The 17903-nt window shown below is 51.5% G+C and overlaps 1 long non-coding RNA gene across 1 annotated transcript; it reads right to left on the bottom strand.

The window, feature by feature from the left end:
* Nucleotides 1-14045: 14045 nt before the first annotated feature.
* Nucleotides 14046-17510, bottom strand: LOC120508634. Its single transcript, XR_005629036.1, has 3 exons — nucleotides 17058-17510; nucleotides 15719-16769; nucleotides 14046-15194 (listed from the first exon to the last, which is right to left on the bottom strand). It is a non-coding gene; the product is annotated as an uncharacterized LOC120508634 (long non-coding RNA).
* Between the last annotated feature and the right edge of the window lie 393 nt (nucleotides 17511-17903).

Below are 17903 nucleotides of genomic sequence, written 5' to 3'. Positions count from 1 at the left end.
ATCTTTCATTGAAGATGCAAAACATTTTTTTTGTTCTGTTTTTCTCCTTTTGAAGCATTTTGAATTGTTAGCCCATGTTGCATGTACCCAAGTTCTCTCCTTTTGCATCGTCTGCCCTGTTAGTTGTGTCTCCATGAGCTGCCTTGCTGGACAGGCTGTGTGCTGATGTAGACCCTTCCAAATCTTGTGAGAGAGAGAAATCCCCAGGGCCTGAGAGCTGGGATGATTCCTTGTTGCTTGCAGAAGCCTTTTGCTGTGAGACCTGCCAAGCAGCTTGCAGTGTTTGCATGAGTGAATGGAGGATAATGTAAATATGACCAAGCAAGTAGTGTGTGCTCAGGTGTTAAATACAAACTGCTCCTTGCTGTGCTAAAGGACTCTTGCCTCAACAGAGGAAGGACTTAAAGACCTGTTAATATTTCATGCTGTTACTGAGCAGTGGGCAAAATAGGTAAGAGGCAAATTAATGCTTTCCTGTGGTGGTTTGATGTGTTGCTGGGCCACATCCCTCACTGGCAGTGCCAGCTGGGCTTTGCTGAGAGCTCAGTGCAGCACATGGCAGCAGCTGGCAGGCGTGAGGCCATGTGGGCACTGCTCACTTGTCAGAGCCAGCACAAAGGAGACAGTGTGCTCTGCCCTGGCCACCTGTGAATGAGCTTCTGCTGCTCCACTGCTGTCTGGAGAAGGCCAGTTTCATTGTGGAGTGCTGTTTTCTTCAAGTGCCTTGTGCCTGTAGAGGGAGTGTGCAGGCTGCAACTGATTCCAGTCTCTTCTTGGGGATCCCCAGCACCCCAGTGCTCTGTCTCCCCTTTCAGGCAGCTTTGCATTGTAATTCAAGCTGCTTGTTTTTCTGGCTGATGTTGTTGCCTCCTGCACTGATACCTGCAGGCGAAATGCAGAACTGGTTTGGGAATATGTTTTGGAGCTGAAGTGGACCCCAGTGCTCTGTCTCCCCTTTCAGGCAGCTTTGCTTTGTAATGCAAGCAGCTTATTTTCCTGGCTGATGTTGTGTCCTGCACTGATACCTGCAGGAGAAATGCAGAACTGGTTTGGGAATATATTTTGGAGCTGAAGTGACCTTTTATGGTGTGTTGCACTTGCATTGAGAGCTACAGTGCTGCCTGCAGGTCTCTGCTGCCTGGTTCAGGGGTCTCACACCAGCCTGCAGTCTCCCACAGCATGTGGTGTCCCAGGAGATCGTGGGTGGGTCTGTGCCATGTGTGGCACTGGGTGCCACACCTGTGGGGCAGCACTGGCAGCCTGTGCTGGAATCACCAGCTCTGCCCTGGACATCCAGAGAGCTGGGGCTCTGCTTCACACACAGGACTTGTCATTGCATGTCTGAGCTGCCATCTAGGCCAGCTAGCTACTACAAAAAAGTGTTTTGCAGTTCTGTTTTGAGGAAGAGCAGTATGTTTTACTCTGCTTCACACACAGGACTTGTCATTGCATGTCTGAGCTGCCATCTAGCTACTACAAAAAAGTGTTTTGCAGTCCTGTTTTGAGGAAGGGCAGTATGTTTTACTCTGTTCCTGAAACCTGAAGCATCATGGGTGAGCAGTTGAGGGGTAGGGGATGCCAGGATGCAAATTCCTAAGCCACTCTGCTGTGGGTGCTGTGCCTCTTCTAACTGCACTTGGTGGCAGATGATGTGGGAGCTTTGCTCCCTTCAGCTTGGCAGAGCCAGCACTACACAAACAAGTCCCCTGCCCATCACCCCACTGCAGGCTGGGGCTGTCCGGGGTCAGGTTTTGATCTTTTCCCAACATCTCAGGTCAGGGATCAGAGGGATGATGGCTTTTTGCACCGGGGACTCTGCAGCAAGGGACTGCCGTGTGGGATCTCTGGTTTTCTGCGGGCACCACGAGGACCAAAGCTGCTGGGCTGTCTGGAGGAGGCTGAAGTCCCCCTCTCCTGCCGTTAGGGGCCGGCCTTTCCCAGGCAGAGGAGCAGCCCTGTGGCCCCCAGCAGCCCTGTTGGGTCCTGCTCCAGCTCAGGATCCCAGCAGAGGTGTGGGTCCGGGGGTCCCACCCCACCACAGCCCTGCAGAGTGGCTCATGCCCTCCCCACCACCCGGGCAAGGAGGTGCCAAGGGGACCCCAGTGGGGAGTGTGGCTCTGGCCAGGGCAAGGCAGCAGCTCAGTCCAGGGCCTTTCAAGCTGTTTCTACAAAAGCGAAGCAACGCTTTTCTAATTCTCCTGAGACACTTGCTTTAAAGTAAAAAGCAACCTTTCTTTTTCCCTCTCTGTTCACAGCTTCTTCCCTCCTGTGAGGAGCTTCAGGCCATTGCCCAGCCCCTGCAGGATCCCTTACCCCCATTTGGCTGTGAGGAGTGGTATTGTGCTGTCCCCCTTCCCTGTGTGGTGGCTCTAGTCCAGCTTTTTTACTGTTTTTTCTTTTTTTGCTACAGAAGGAAAAAAAATATTGGGGAAAATATCCTGGGGCAGCTGGGAGAGAGGCAGGGAGCAGCTCTCCAGTATACCTCAGAAAATAGTCTCTCCAAGCTAAATGCCTGAGGTGCCCAGGACATCTTGAGACACAAAGAGGTCATGGTGAGGACAAGAGGAAAAGAAACCACTACTGAGTCAGAGGAACTCTGCCCCAGTGTTCTTTCTTGCTGTGGCTGTGGGAAAAGGGTCTGTCCTATGGGTGGTGTCAGGGCAGGAGGACTGCATGTGCTGGGTGGAGCAGACTTGGGTTTGCCCTTCTGGAAATGTCACCAGCCCTTCATCACTTGGGAGTTGAGGCAAAGAAACAGAAACATCATCCATGAGGGAAGGTCCTGCAGTCCAGCCAGGATTTTTCTGCCTGCCCAGAGCAAAGGGAAGCTGGAAGCATCTACAGAGCCCCTTTGTTTTGGTCAGCATTGATAGACCAGTGCAGGCTCATCTGGGATTTCACAGGATTTTCAGTAAGAGTGTCTGCTTGGAGCTTCTCAGAACTGTCTGTGCTCAGGGCAGTGCAGCACTCAGGAATCACTGCTGTGAGGGTCTCAGGGAAAAGGGATTCTCTTACTCCTGACACCACATCTTGCTTGACCCCTCCGTGTTCTCCTGAGCCCTCTCCTCACATTGTCTGGGCAGCAAGAGGGGTGTGTGAGAAAAATGGAAACCAGGACTATTCTGCTTTGCCATGGAGAAAGGGAGAACCAAAAACTTTATAGTTGCAAATGCAGCCAGTTCCCATTTCTGGAAGGAGGCAGTGCAGGTCCCGTGCTGCCCAGGGAGCTGCCTGGGGCTCCCCTGCACCCATCTGGGGTACTGCCTGCTCCTTTCTCTTCACAGTGGGACTTTGAGGATGTGATGGTGCAGTGGAGCCAGCCCAGCCCTGCTGCTCAGCCTTGCTCTGCTGTGCCCAGGCACCTTCAGACCAGCTGCAGCTCCTCCAGGATATCCCAGCACCTCAGCCAAACAAGCAATAGGCAGCAGAAGGTACTTCTTTGGGGCTCTCTGGGGGAAGGTGAGAAGCTCTGGGGTGCCACCACAGGCTGCCATGCCATGTTGTGCCCGAAGCACTGCCTGGTGGAGCAGGGACAGTTCCCAGCATCTTTCATGCTTGTCCTCCTGAGATATGGCACAGGGGTCCCCCTTTCTCACCACTGATAGCTTCCTTCTCTCTAACTGGGGCTTTGGGAGAGGTGCAGCCTCACAGCTGGATTCAAACCCATCAGTCTCCTCTTGTGACTGTGCTGCTGTTTCCTCCTGCTTTACAAGCCATGCTCAGTGGAATTGAAGCCAGCTGATCCACTCAGCAAGGCAGGAAAAAGGGACAGTCTGTGGCTCAGTGCTGGTGGCCACCACATATCCTGGTGATTCCTGGCTGCTAACTTTAGCACCATGAGCCATGGGCCAGTGAGATGGAAACCCATCCAGCAGGCTCAGTGTGTCTTCAGTGCTCTGTGTGTAGGGCTGACCCATCACTCATGGTCTGCATGTAAGGAAGAAAGAAATGGAAAACCACAGTGATTCAATGCCTTGGTTAATTCTCATCAAGCTCTGCTGCCTGGCACTGCCATCCCTCTGAGTGAACTGCTGAGCTGGCACCTGCCTTGGGCACTGGAAAATGCTCAGCTCATGAATGGGGTGAGGATGAGGCCTGGGGCCACCAGACCCTCCTGGTTTGCCTGCAGCAGCAAAAAGAGCATTTGCAGAGCTCCTGCTGATAAGGAGGGCCTGCATTCATATTTCCAAAGGCCTGAGCACACTGGTGAGTGGCAAGGCTCAGAAATCCAGACGCCAGACAATGGAAAGGCTGGAAACATAAAGGAAAGGAAATTCTTCTGCTGTATTGCCTTTCCTATGGCGATAAGATAACCTCAAGTGAAACAAAAGTCTCTGCTGCAGACGCTGGGGTGGGCACCTCAGCTGCTTTTTGAAGCTCAGGAGCACGTCCCTGTGAGCTGGGATCTCCCCAGCCAGTGGGTCTGTGGCCACAGGGGGAGTGGGCTCATGGTGTTCTCTGTGCTTCACTGGGAGCCTTGCACCAGCAGCCTGGCCTGGGCTGCTCCTGCTCCATCCCACAGGAACGTCTGTGTCCTTCGTTTACACTCCTCCAAGAGAAATCAGAATAGTTTGGGTTGAAGGGGACCTTCAATGACCATTAGTCCTGCAGCCCTGCAATGAGCAGGGACATCTTCAACTAGATCAGGATGATCAGAGCGCCATCTAACCCTGCACTGAATGTTTCTTGGGATGAGGAAACTACTGCCTCTATGGGCAACCTGTTCCAGTGTTTCCCCTCATTGTAAAGAATTTCTATCTTAAACTTCATCTAAATTATTCCTCCTTCACCTTAAATCCATTACCCCTTGTCACATCACAGCAGGCCTTACTAAAATGTTTGTCCTCATCTTTCTGGTACTGAAAGGCAAGTCTAAGGTCAGCCCCAAGCCTTCTCCTCTCCAGGCTGAACAGTGACAGCTTTCTCAGCCTTTCCTCATAGGAGAGGTGCTCCAGCACTCTGATAATTTTTGTGGCCTCCTCTGGCCCTGCTCCCACTGCTCTGTGTCCCTCTTGTGCTGGGGAGCCCATGGCTGGGTGCAGTACTGCAGGTGGGGAGCAGAGGGGCAGAATCTCCTCCCTCGCTTGTGGCCCATGCTGCTTTATGTGCAGTCCAGGACCCATTTGGCTTTCTGAGCTGCCAGTGCACATTGCTGGCTCATATCCAGCCCCCCATCCACCAGCACCCCCAAGTCCTTGGTAGGGCTGCTCTCAGTCTGTTCTGTGTTGGTAGCAGGGCTTGCCTCAACCCAAGTGCAGGACCTGGCATTTGCCTTTGTTCAACCTCATGAAATTCCAATTGACCCAGTTCTAGGGCTTGTACAGGTCCCTCTGGATGGCATCCCATCCTTCAGGGGTGTCAGTTGCATCACACAGCTTGGTGTCTTGCTTTAAATCTTACTTTAAACACTTTGGAAGAGCTGAGGAAAATGAGACCATTTGCTAGTATCCTTTTCTATTGGGTATATGAACATTCCCAAGCTGGTGGCAGATGAATGCATTGCTGAGTGGCTGAGGGACAGAGTGACATGGTCTATATATTAGAAGTTATTTTTCAGAGTGGGGGGACAGGGACAGAGTGGTGTTCATGGGGGCAGGACTGGGAGCAGGATTTGGTGCTGCCAAGGAGGAGGCTGGTCATGGGAGCAGTGCTGAGTGGCAACTGGTTGGGAAGGGGCTGGAAGACAATCTGATGTGTGCAGCACTGGGCACCCCCCAGTGCCCAGAGCTAAACAGGCCACAAGAGGTGCCAGGGGCACAGGTGGCATCTCAGTAAGGATAGAGGGGAGCCTCTGCAGCACTGTCCTGTCCCAAAGAGGGGATGTGGTGGGGTGGGTACCCTTGGGACAGGACAGCAGAGAGAAGGAAAGGAGGAGTGCCTCTGCTGTGTCTCAGAGCATGGGGGCAGTGAAGTCTGAAATTCAGTTGGCTAGAGCCAAATTCAGATTACAGCCTGCAGGCTCAGAGCAGGCCCAGATTAACTGCGGAAGTCATTGTGGGCTATTTTGGGCAGCAAGACTGGGATGAATGATGAGAGGAGTTCAGGGAGGCGGGCCAGGGCTGGCTCTTTGGCTCAGGAAGGCCCCAGGCTGTGGCACTGGGAGCAGCAGGGTGGGCTGCAGGAGGTCACCCTGTGCTGACCTGCTCTGTGCTGGCCCCAGAGGCGTGTCCTGAGGGCTGCTTTGGTGCTCCATCATTGACAGCTGCCCTTCAGAAAGCACTGGGATGGGTGCTGTGCCCAGCGAGCAGTGCCTGGTCCCTTCTCGTGGGGGTCCGAGGGTGGGAGCCATGAAGGTGCACACTGGTGTTGGGTCAGGCTGAGGGAAGGGACATTTCAGGCGAAGGGAGGAGCTGCACAGGAGGGGCTGGAGCACATCACACACTCCTGTGGTTTGCAATTTTCCAGTGGCTGCACTTGTCCTCTGCCCTGAGGTGCAGCAAGTGGAGATCGGTGGCCTCAGCCCTTTCAGATCTTGTATTCAGTTCACCTGGGGTTTTCCCATTTGGTTTCACTCGGACAACCCAGCTGTAGACAGCAGAGAGCTGAGCTGTAGGCATAGGGGAGCATGCAGGAGTCAGCAGCAGCCTTGCTGGGATGGCTGTGACACTTGCAGCACTGGCCAGTCTCTCCCTTCACCTAGCCCTGGGAAGCAGGAGCCAGCAGCAGAGCAAAAAAGGGCACAAAGCACCAAAACACCAGGTAGGTGTTGTACAGCTGAGCAACATATTTGGTTTCACTCGGACAACCCAGCTGTAGACAGCAGAGAGCTGAGCTGTAGGCATAGGGGAGCATGCAGGAGTCAGCAGCAGCCTTGCTGGGATGGCTGTGACACTTGCAGCACTGGCCAGTCTCTCCCTTCACCTAGCCCTGGGAAGCAGGAGCCAGCAGCAGAGCAAAAAAGGGCACAAAGCACCAAAACACCGGGTAGGTGTTGTACAGCTGTGCAACAGTTTGCTGTAACCTCTGCCTGCTCCCAGCAGCCATCCCTGGCTGCTTCTGCTGGGGTATTTGGGGAGACACCACTGGCACCAACGCCTCTGCACAGTTGTGCCCAGGGAGATGAAGAGCTTTGCACAAACAGTGAGGTTGGCTGCAGGCATCCCTCATGGTCCCAGTGCTGTTCCCCCTCCCAGGTGAGCTCAGTGGGTCAGGCAGGGGTCCCCTGTGAACATCTGCAGGGTCATGCTGGCTGTCCCACTGGCCATCAGTCCCCCTGTGGTCTTCTCCTGCCCTGTGGCTTGCAGCAGATGTGAGCCAAGCACCTGCTGCTCCCTGCTCTGCTGGGGCATGTGGTTTGTGGATGCATTGAGCAGCCTTTGGGTCCTCATGACCCTGCTGGCGAGGGTCCCCAGGTGGCCTTGCAGCAGCGAGAAGCAGAGAGGTCACAGAGTGCCCTGCTCCTCTCCCTGCGTGGGTGCTTTGCAGGCAGAGGTGGGTTCGTGGGTGGCTCTTTGACTTCCTGGTGAGATGACATAAGCTCTCCAGGTGATGATCCTCTTTGCCCTGGGACTGGGAACAATGTGCCTCCTGTTGCAACTGGTATTTCAGGGGCCAGGCTGTCCCTGGGGTCAGGCTGGTTGTCCCAGGGGCAGGACGGCCACTGGCCACGCTGGGTCCCCTGTGTGGTGACAGCACCAGGCTGAGTGCCTTTGAAGTGCCCTGCTGTGCTCCCTGCTCCGCTGCTGGACAGGATCTGAGCAGCCATTGTGCAAAGCAAAACAAACCCTTCCTATCTGTCCCCGACTCAGAGCTCAGCTCTGCTTCCAGCTGTGAGGCTCCAGAGCCAGCACAGCCCTGCCAGAGGCTGCTGATAACCATCTCCCCTTGCAAAAGAGTTCAAGTCCCTGCTCCAGGCAGGCGATGTCACCTTATCAGCACTTGAAGGCTCCTGATAAAGGATCAATCTAACTCTAGCTGCATGCCCACCTGCAGACACAGTGCATGGGGTGCAGCCCTGGTGAGGGTGGCCAGGGCTCCCTTCCTTTCGGGAGGGTCGTGGCTGCCCGGACCCCGCAGGGCACAGCCGGGGCTGGGAACAATGGTGGCCACTGGCGACCACGGGGTGGGCGATTACCGAAAATCATGTGCTCACCCCGCGGCTGCAGAGGCAATTTGTCAACGTCCCGTTTTCCTTTCCCTGATAAGATAGGCCTCCAGGAACACAATAATGCTTTTCTGAGATACAATCGTGGCTCCTCTACCCAGCACACACGCAGGGGAAGCTAATTTTGGCCATGCTGGGCTGGCAGGGCCGAGAGGAGGCTTCTGTCTGCCAAGGGACAGGGCAGCTCTGTAAGCCCCAAGGACTAGGACAGCCCTGGGGGCAGCAGGGTCACTGCCCCTGTGGGCTGGCACACTCCCTGCTCCCTGGGGCACTCCTGGAAGGTGCTGGAGCTGCAGAAGGAGCTCTTGCTGCTGGCTTCATGACAGGGAGCTGATATGGTGTGGCCCAGTGCTGCAGCTCTGCCAGCACCTGCCAAGCCCTGTCAGAGACTGGGGCAGCCGTGGGCAGCAGTGCTTCCCCTGCAGGCACCCAGCACATGTAGCTGCACCCTCACACCCTCTTCCCCTGCCCTATGCTTTGATCATTATCCCACCCCAAAGGTGGCACCAGGATGTCAAGCCAGTGTTCATGCCCTGGCCAAGGGAAGCTGCCCACTGCCAGCTCTGCTCCATGGGGGAAAGTGATCTTGGCTGCCTGTGGCAAGCCAGTGCCTCCACAGGCTGCTCCTGTGCCACCACAGTCTCAAGGGGAAAGGGGTAAAAGGTACATTGGCAAAGGCAGACCTTGCGCCATTCCCAGCCTCCCTGGGAACCAGACCCTTTTAATAACATGTACAATATTTGTAGGTGGTGGATCTGGCTTTCCTTGGGAGGATAATGAGAAGCACACCCATCTGGCAGAGCTGACGTTTCCATTTTGGCATGTTGCTTGGGATGCACTTTCTGCACAGTTTGAAATCTGTGCATAATCCTATCTTCATGAACCACATTCACTAGTCTGATAATGTGACCCCAAAAAAGGTCAATGGAAAAGTTAATATAATTTATTGGCTGATTTAAAAAAAAAAATCTAATCATCTCTTTTTCCTTTTTCCTGACCCCCCCACCCGCACCCAGTGCCCTGCTGACATTTTCCAGTCATTCCCAAAACAATGGCCAGGGTGGGAATGCTCTGAGCGGGTGCAGCTTTAGAGGAGGCTTTTCCTGAGGGGCTGCAGATGCTTCTGCCTGCTCAGCCTCCCCTCTCCAAGAGGTGTGTCAGGGGTGATGTGCTCAGCCAAGGTCACAAGCCGGGCTAGGGATAGGGCTGGCACCAGGTCAGGTTTGGGCAGATCTTGTGGTTTCAGTGTTTGCTGGGTATCCTCTGCCCTGTGGGGTGACTGGAGTTCAGCTGCTTTGGGCTGGCTGTGAGGAGACACACCTCTGCTGTTGATCATCTCTGCCAGTTTTGTAGCCGTGGAGAGTGGGGAAGGAGGATCCAGCCAGATTCCTGGGAGTCAGGCAGTCTTGGATGAAGCCATCGAGGGCCCCAGGAGCCCTTTCTAGGGACACAGAGCCTGGGAGGTGCCATGCTGCTTCTGGGGAAGGCAGCAAGAAGCTGCAGTGCACCCGGGTGAGCTCCTGTGCACGGCTGTGTCAAAAGGGATGTGCACTCATCTTCCTTGCACTGTCCTCCCTCTGGGTTTCCCAGCCACCAAGAGCACCCACAGCACGCTGAGCCCGGGGTGTCTGCAGAGCCCCAAGCTCTGTTTGGAGCAGTTAAGCAGCCAGGTGTTTGTCAGGGCATGACCTGTCCTGGGGAAGCAGACGAGCTTGCTTGTTAGGGTGGAGCTGCAAAAGTAATTACGAGCTGCAAAAATAATTAGACCTTTCTTACTCTAAAACCTTGGATAGAGAAGAAAGGACCCCAGAGGGCAAGGAAGGGTGGAAGGGATCCAGCAGCTTCTCTTTCAGCATTAGCTGCTACTTGGAAGCCGTGGCTTTGGAGCTGCCACACTGCAGAGCTGAAGCGAGCACGTTGGGAGAACATCTTCGGGCAAGAGCGGGGAAAGGGAAAGCCCAGAACTGCCCATCGCTGTGGGGCTGCAGCACTGCAAGGCCGGGGTGCTGCCACAGCTGTGCATGCAAACCCTGGCTCCTGTCAGCAGCTGACTGTCCTTCCCGGCTTCTTCAGAGCACTGCTCCAGGCCTGGCTCTGCCCAAGGAAGGACTGGAGAGATGGAGGGAGCCTGAGCAGCCTGGCTTGGAAAGCAGAGGGCAAAGGAAACACAGGTAACTTCTAAAGTCGGTAGTTTCAGAAAAGCAAAATGATGTTCTAACATGGTCTCACCTTGTGCTTTGTGAAGCTGGTTTGTGCACGGGGCTGGCCGTAGCCTGAGGGCTCCCTGGCTCTGCAGCTCTGCCTGCTGCCCACCCTGCCTGGCACTGAGGGGTGTTGCTGCCCACCAGCAAACCCAGCTCCCCAATGCGGGGAAACTGGGCTCCCACCCTGTGAATGCTCCCCTGCCTTGCTTTTCAGTGCCTTGAAGGTGAGCTGACCTTCTGCAGCCCTTGTATAAGATGTTCTTTGTCCATCAGCACATTCAGCTCCTGCTCTGTTCCAGCTGGTGCCGGGCCATGTGGGCAGGGAACGCCAGTCCCGGCGGCAGCAGTGCTGCCAGTCTGCGGGGTGGGTAGGGAGACACTGGGGCATCAGAGGGCATTGCAGAAGCACAGTGTCTCAGATCATAACAAACTCATGGGCTTTACCCATTTAGTTGAAATAACAGAGATGAAAAAGTTATTGAGGATGACTGATGGTGGGTCAAATGACCAGACAGCGTAACCTGCTTCATTCTCTGAGGCGCCACGCCAGGGAGAAGAGCTGCACACAGGCTTTGGTTCCTGTCCTCTCTGAAAGCAGAGCCTTTGGAGAGCACAAAGCAGAAGAAAGGCTTCCCAGCCCTCTGCTTTGTTGTAACAGCATCGACTGCCAGTCTGCCAAGCACTTTCCCAGGAGGTGCTGTGGGAACTAGGTTGCAGAAGTCACTTCAGCAATAACTGCTTGATCTGCCCTGGACCAGGCTAAAATTGTGTCCAGTTTCAAAGTACAGCAAGGGTTATTCCTTAAACTGGCAGGATGGGGGCATCTTGGTTTGGGATCTGTGATGAAGTCCTGAAGAAGTGGATGTGAAATGCCCCTGTTCCTGCCCATGTTGCAGTCCCCGGTGGTATGGCTGATTTGTGTTTGGCTACCTGGTGGCAGGGGGTGCAAGGTGTCTCCTCACCCAAGAGTTCAGAGCACTTCAGCTGCTCACTGCCATCACAGATGGCTGAGACAGTGGCCTGTGTGGACCTCCAGCCTGGCCCAGAGCAGCTGCAAGGTCTGCTGCTTCTCTGCAAAAGATGTTGAAGGACAGAAGGTGAAATCAAGGGCTTCATGTGCTATAAAATCAAGTCCAGGGTTTGGTTTGCTTTTTTTTTTTTGTTTAGTAGGGTAACTTTGCTGTGATAAATATGTCTCAGAAAGTGGGAACCCAGACAGCAGTAGTTCAAAGACATTTTTCCAGTGCCACACATTTAAGCTGCTCATCACAGCACAGCTTTGTTGGGCGAAGTGTAACAGGGATCGTGTCCTCTCTTCCTGCCAAGGGTGTAAGAGCAAGGCACCAATTCACAGATCTTGAAGAATGTGACAGTGGTATTTCAGCAGCTCTAATGCTCTGCAGCCTGTGAAGGCTGCACAGTAACTGAAAGGAAATATCTTTGGTTTTATTCACTTGGCTTTATTCCTAATTCACTCTTTGATGCCATCAGCCTGGGATAATAAGTTTTCAGAGATATGCTTGAAATTAAGGAAATGAGTCTGATTAAGTCCTTTAAACATACTTTGAGAGAGAAATGTATAACAATAGGGATATTAAAGGTCCTATTTTCAAGCAATTCTAATATGAAATCAAAACACTGAGCTGCTAGATGGTGAGATCCATTAGTAGTGTGCATGCATTCTTCAGCTGGAGAGGGTATCACCTTCAGCTAGGAGAGCTGCCAGAGAGTTTGAATCTGTCCTCTGTGCTGGGTGGGCAGTGATCAGCAGATTCATTTCACAGTAAAATACTTGCAGCTAAATAATAAAAGCACAGACTCTTGTCCTTTGCCTGCTGTATTTTGCTGGGTAGAAGTGATGGTTTCTCTAGAGTCTCATGTTCAAGGTTTGTATGTGGGGGTCTTTTAGCTCTGTTTAGCTAGTTGTTTTATTTTTCTTAGCAGTCCTGGGGTAATTTAGCTGTAATTAGGTTACCTAGTATGGGGTTTATGCTGTCCATTGGTCAGGGTGGAACTCCCCCCCGTTCACTGGAATACTCCCCAGTGAAGTCAGCAGTGTTGCAGGTACCTACTGGGTCCCCTTGGCAACTTTTCCCTGTGGTGGGACAACTGCTGCCAAACTCAACCCTCTGTCACAGTGTGGCAGCCTTTGCCCTGCTGTTATGATCACCAGTGCTGATGTGGTGCCCCAGGATTTCAGCCCAGGCTGCAGGCTGGATGGGACAAACCCTGTGCAAGCCATCAGGAAACTGGTGTCCTCGGTGGGGACAATCCCTCAGGGAGCTTTTGTGTGTGCTGCATGGCAGCTTTCTGAAATAATGTGCTGGAGGTGTGAAAGCAGATTAAGGCACTCAGATCCCACTTTTCCCTAGGTATGATGTGAGCTAGGCAAAGGCTGTCAGTCCTACTGACTGAAAGACTTCTGCCTTATTTTAAAAATAGAAGGGAGAGGGAAAGGGGCAAGTACCAACAAAAAGGATGTGCCAAGTAGCTCCACAGTGATTCCATTACAGCTTTGTGGCAGCAGGGAACCAGGAAAGGAGAGTGGAAGGTAAATTCCGTGGAGGGAATAGTCTTCAAAGGCCCTGAGAAGTAATCTGGAGACAGGAGTGACCTCCTTTACTGCTTCCCATGGCAGTCATGGGGCTAGTGAGAGGAATAGGAAAGCAGAGAATTTTATTTTTTTTCATCTACTATAAAAAGTGAGTTTTAAAGATCTTGTTCAGGTAAATGGAGCAGTGAATTCTCCTTTGCCTCTGACTGCTGTTGAAGACATGCGACTTACTAGATAGGCTGCTGTTGTAATGGAAATAACTCACCAGGCTATTTTAAACCATGAAGAACTGGATGTCTGGGAAATGGGGGAAAAAGGATTGAGTGGCACAAGAGAAAAGAAACTTCATCTGTGACAATCTTGGGCACTTTGTACAATTTCCTCTTAAAGTGGTTTCACAAGCTCATCTGGCAGAGAAGTGATAAATTGTTCAACAACTCAGGCTTGCCAAAGTAGTTTAAGGAGCTTTCAAAGGAAACTTTTAAAGACTTGTGGCTTTCAACTGCATGTGAATCATCTTGAAGAGTGAAACTATAATTGCTAACCACCATTTAATGAGTTACCGTATACCTGTCTGTGTTCATGAGCTCTGGCACTCAGTTCAAGAGTCACATTCCCATGCAGATCCCATGCCCGTGTCTGAGAGCCCAGAGGGATGCCACTGCTGTTGCCAACCTACTGAACTTGAAAATCTAAGCTGGCAGAGCCTGCAAGCAGCTGAGGTCAGAGAAAACACATAAAGGCAGCAGGAGGAATGTCATGTCCACACACACAGCCAAGGCACAGAGCCGTGTCCTTTCTCAGCCCCTTTTCTTATGAGCCTCTTTTTGTTTGCCTAAAGATGCATGGGGATTAGAAAGAGTGAGCTATGGGGATTTTATCCCCTGTGCAACACCCTTGCCAGGAAAATCAAACAAACAGGGCCAGAGGTGAACCACAGGAGGCCTCACAGCTGTCCTCAGGGAGGGCTTGTTGGTGCAGGGCTAGCAGAGGTGTGCTTGCAGCATCTGGGACCAGATGTGGCCAGCTGGCTGCTGGTGCACTGCAGAGGTGGGTCCCATAACCTCCTCTGAGCTAAGGCACATATTTATACAGCCCTACCAGAAAGGCAGGGTGGAACATGCTAATATATACACATTAAAGAGACTGAATAAATAAACAGTAGTTTCTGATTTATTTTCTCTGCTACTTGGATATCTTAGTTTTGGCACAAGATAGATTTCATATACAAATGTGATCCCCAGATAGGTTTTTGTCCTGCCTGATTTAGAAACCATGTGCAAAGGAGAAAAACTTCACAAATGTTCTTAAAGCATAATGATATTTATGCTGTTTATTGCCAAAGCACATAAAATCCTTGGCTCCTTTCAGCTAGGTAATATACAACAGGTAACAGTGCTGATCTCTGCCCTGGAGGATTTACAGTTACAGATGGGAGATAACAGTGAGTACAGTCAGACTGGGAAAGCACATAAATGTGATTAGTCAGTCTGAGACTCACTAAATGCTGTACACTTAATAAGGATTGTTCAGCTCATTTGTGCCTCACCTGGGAGAGAGTGCAGGGTTTGGTGGGGCAAAGCCAGACACAGAAAACAGCAAACGCCCTCGACACTGGGTAAAAGGTGATGGGAGGGAGCAATTGAGAAATGTCATGTGCAAGAAATGGTCTGGTCACAGAAAGCTGTAAACTACTTGTACGTTTTATTATTAAGTGGGACTTGCACCCAGTTAAGGTTTCAGGTGGAATATATGTAATTATGCAATCAAAATCATCATGGGAAGCCCGTTAAGAAAGGCTGCAGGACTTAGCACTCCTCCTGTCCTCAAGCCCCAAGCTGCTCACCTCCTCCCAGAGCAAAGTCTGGAGGAATTACACTGTTTGTGAATGGCCACAACATTTCCAGAAGCACTGACAATACTGGATTGTGTTCTCTGGCTCATGTCCTCCTGCTCACCAATCCCTCTAAGGTGAACAGAATGGAGAAAAAAAATGTTGTTTTTCTTGTAATTTCTCTCACAATTTAATTTATTTTTTTCTACCAGGTAAAACACCTGATGTTTTAAAAGCACTGAATGCTGTGATTTCTAGGTGTATGCCTAGAAATAACTCGTGATGCCCTGGGAGCCCTCTCTTCCCTAGGGAAGCTGCAGCCAGGAATGCTGCAGGAGAGCTGAGGTTGCCAGGCACTTCCAGCAGTACAAACCAGAGCGATGCCAAGAGAGCTGGAAAGCAGGGAGTGTGCCAACCACAAAATTAATCTCTGAGTTAATAAAAGCCTGCATGGTTTGAGGTTTGTGAAGCAATAAACGAGTTCAAATTTGCCAGTGACTGAAAAAGAAAAGCAATTAGGTGTTAAGGGAAACCTTCTAATGGGGATAAAGATAATACATTAGAATATACAATGGGTTGAAAAATGTGATGAGAAATTAATCTTTAATTGAAAATTACTAAAGGCATTTTCATGAAGAACATAGAAATGTGTATATCAAAGCAAACCTTTTAACTCCTTTTACTAATAGGGAATGATAGAGTAAGAGCTTCTGTTTAATAGCACTAATAATTTCATAATATTTTTCCTCTGAGTCATAAGATAGGCTCTTTTTACCAGTGAGTACTTCATACTTCATCCAAAAAAAAAAAATCTGCTTGGCTTCTCCTCATCATAGTAGTGTATAAGTCTGTATGACCTAGAAAGCTACTTGTACTAATGTGTTTTACCTCTGCTTTTCCAACACCAGGCAGAAGGAGACCCCTTTCAATCTCCCCACTTTCCTATGACTCCACTGGGGACACTGCTAGCAAGTTTGCAAGGCTAAAAGAGGTTATGAGAAAAAGTGAGCCTGAGGAAGTACCTCAGTGTGATCCAAATGGAACCTGGGGCAGCCCTCCATCAGTGTGTTGTTAGGTGACTCAAATGTGCACAATTTCAGTGGCATCAAAGGAGGCTTTTCTGGTTTTAAAACAAAACATCTTGCTCAAAAGGGAAGAATAGGCAACAATAAAGACATATATAGATGGGAATTTTGCAAGCTGATTGCAATGGGCAATGATAGCAGTGATTTAGGTAGGTTGGATGTTGGACAACAAAAATTGCAATTCAATGAAAAAAACCTCTGAAATTATTCAGTAATTTTTCTGTTCTTTGTTTAAAAAATTGACACAACAGTGTCACCATATTGGAGGTATTTCACATGGTCTTTCATACGTAACCAGAGTGAATGAAAACCACTGGTTCATACCCATCTTTAAAACTTCCATGCAGAAGAATTTTAAGAATTGCCTGAGAAGATCACCAAGCTCTTAGTCCTGATTTCTCAGTAAATACTGCATCACTGAATTTCCAGAGAATCAGGGGAAGTTACTGCTGAGTCATTCCACAAAACCCAGTGGCTGGTGTGTCCCGGGTGAGCAGGGACAGAAGCTGAGCCAGGCTGACACCAGCCTTGGCAAGAGTGGTGAGGTGTGCAGACAACAGAGAATCAAACTGTGACAGCAGACTTAGCACATTAACAGAAAATAGATGTTTTTGGGGTTTTTTTGAGTAGAGGAAGGCGTCCATCTGATTTGAGTCAGAGCAGCTCAGCGTTACGTGTGGGTGGCTGCCAGAAGGGGCAGCTTTCTCATTTTGTTTTCCTCTCATTCCCTTAAACAGTGGTCACATGAGTGAATCAACTTACCAGGCCAACAAAAAACTGTGTCTTTTCCTTCTATCACTGTCAGAATTTCCTGCTGTATTCCCATGCTGGGCAGACTCACCCCAGAGCTGTGGGGACACTGGAGCTGTCACAGGAGGCCCAGAGTGGTGCTGGGCTGATGTGATGTTCTGCCAGATGGATGTAACCCCTGTTCAGTCACTGCTGGGGTAGCATGCAAGGGGATGTAACAGTGAATGGCTCCCTTCATCTGCAATGGAGAAGAACTACTGGAAAAAAATAAATATAGATCCTATGGTGGCTTACAAATCCTCTAAATGGTTTGCAGTGGTCTTTAAAACTGAGCAACAGTTGACAGAAGCAGGGATGGGTTATAGAAGCAGATGTAGCTAGGACAATAGGAAAGATCCCTGATCCCTTCTGTCAGGCTGAGGGGAAGAGCTGAGTGAGCACTGTGGGCTGGGGTGTGTCATGGGGGTGCCCCAGGGCCCTCAGGCCTTACAGGGATTTCCCTGAGGGGATCCCCAGCCTCTCTCACCTCTGGCATTCCCAGTGGTCTCACTGAGTGGGGTGTGCAGAGCTGCTCGTGTGGGGCTCGCCTGCCCACGTTCACCGGTGCTGGCTGCAGCCAAATCCCCACAGCAGCCACAAGCCCTTGGCCTGGTGTCCTTCCCTGCCCCGTGACAGCGGAGCGCTGGAGGTAACGCCGCAGGGTGGCTGGCACAGCCGGACCTGAATCCATGGAAATGTCTGCCGTGTGGCTTCTGGGGCAGCCCCCAGTGCCTGCAGGACACCCCAGGGCCAGCACACGAGGCCTGGGGACCCGGCTCCCACTGGGGTGGGCTCTGCAGCCCAGCACCCCCCGCCATCCCTGTCCCAAAGGGAGCCCTTGTCCTGCACAGCCCCGCACAGCCATGTCCTGCCACTGATGTATCCCCCATACCCACCTTCCCATACCCATGTCCCCCCACATCCATGTCCCCCATATCCATGTCCCATATCCATGTCCCATATCCATGTCCCCCTATATCCATGTCCCATATCCATGTCCCTATCCCCATGTCCCCCCATACCCATATCCCACATTCACGTCCCATATCCATGTCCCATATCCCATACCCATACCCCCACACCCATGTCCCCCCATATCCCATTCCCATATCCATATCCCATACCCATATCCCACACCCATGTCCCTATCCCCATATCCCATCCCCATGTCCCTATCCCCATGTCCCACACCAATATCCCCACACCCATGTCCGTCCCCATATCCCACATCCATGTCCCACATCCATACCCCCATCCCCATCCCCACACCCCCATGTCCCTATCCCCGTGTCCCATCCCCGTGTCCCCTCACGTCCCCTCACGCGCTCCCCCG

This window comes from Passer montanus, unplaced genomic scaffold (assembly GCF_014805655.1).
Source record: "Passer montanus isolate IOZ18808 unplaced genomic scaffold, ASM1480565v1 scaffold48, whole genome shotgun sequence".
Lineage (NCBI taxonomy): Eukaryota > Metazoa > Chordata > Aves > Passeriformes > Passeridae > Passer > Passer montanus.
Note: the sequence above shows the minus strand (reverse complement) of the source record. Positions and strands in the feature narration are given on the sequence as shown.